Genomic DNA, 1,502 nt, shown 5'->3' with positions numbered 1-1,502 from the left:
GGATGTTAAACGGTTTGTGGGTGTCCTTTAAGTTTACAGATGTTGTAGTTTACTGTTAAAATACTATTTTTTTTCCAGTAATGTACTCTGTACTTTAACCATCTTGTATATAAGAAAGTTTCAATATCATAGGACTAATATTTTCATTCTATAAAAAGTTTTGATTTTCACAACTTTACATAATGTTTTTATTTCCTTAGTTGTGTTGTTATGATCAAAATGAGGTGGACGGTAACTGCCAAGCAGCAGAAGACGACTACAAGGTATGTTTTGTGACCCAACTGGTACGTTGTGTAAGAAAGCTAGTGGGATAAATGTTGGACCCAACTGGTACATCCAGGCTATATTATTCTGTGTCAGACTGTTTGTAGTATGTTCTTCTATGTGAGGATGTATTTATTTATTAATATTGTTTGGACTACTGTGTCAGATATTAACATAGCCTGGATGTACCAGTTGGGTCAACATTTATCCCACTAGCTTTCTTACACAACTATTAATGAATAAATACATCCTCACATAGAAGAATGTAGTTCAAATAATCTGACAGAAGAATATAGACTGGATTCCTCAATAGAGAAGAATGAACTTGGAACGTCCTGAAACAAGAATAAATCATTAAAAAGATCCCTTTGAATTATAACAACAGGTATTTATAACCTCATAATACTGCAACATGGGAATAAAACTTCTGACATCGGATAATATTCTTAAACTTCCTTTTGCTCCTAATGACCTAACAAAGGTGAACAAACTTATAACGTTATACCAAAACAAATTAATTACTAAATATTCAATGTCTTACAGAACATCAAAATCATATTTTATAATGAGGGTTAACTGCTACAAACAGCCCTTGGGCAAAATTCTCATAAATAAGCATTTTGTGAATGTTTGTAATTGAAAATGAAGTGTACCAATAGTTACGAACTGTTCATACAAGTTTAAAACCAAGATTCGTTAACTTAATAGTTACTATTAATATTTCAGTCAAAATATTCGTTATGGCATTATAAAATGAGATTGAGACCGTTTTTACTTTGCCTTCTGCAAGTATGTCCGCTTACAGTAAACTAGGTAGCTTTTAAACCTCACCAACAAGAAGGAAGTTTGTTTGTTGGAAAGATTCACAAAAGGCTGTGCCATGCCCAACACCGGTGTCGAAACCTGACTTCTAGCAGTACAAGCCCAGTGACTTGTAACCGAGTCACAGGAGGAGAAGAAGGAAGATATATCTGAACTAAAGAATTAAATTAACCTACCTTCAGAAAATTAGCAATGTTTTTATCATTTACAAGGTACTTTAATTTCTTCATCTCTAGAGATAAAAATTCCAACAATTAGAGACAAAGTACATAATTTGTAACAGAATTCAGTTTTTAATTTTTTTCATAATATAAGTAGAGAATTGCAATTAATGCAAAATAAAGTACCTATGTCAAATTACCTAATTCTGACATATATTGACTGGTGAATATTGTGTGTGTGTGTGTGTGTGTGTG

Source organism: Limulus polyphemus, unplaced genomic scaffold (genome assembly GCF_000517525.1).
Source record: "Limulus polyphemus unplaced genomic scaffold, Limulus_polyphemus-2.1.2 Scaffold7976, whole genome shotgun sequence".
Lineage (NCBI taxonomy): Eukaryota > Metazoa > Arthropoda > Merostomata > Xiphosura > Limulidae > Limulus > Limulus polyphemus.
Note: the sequence above shows the minus strand (reverse complement) of the source record.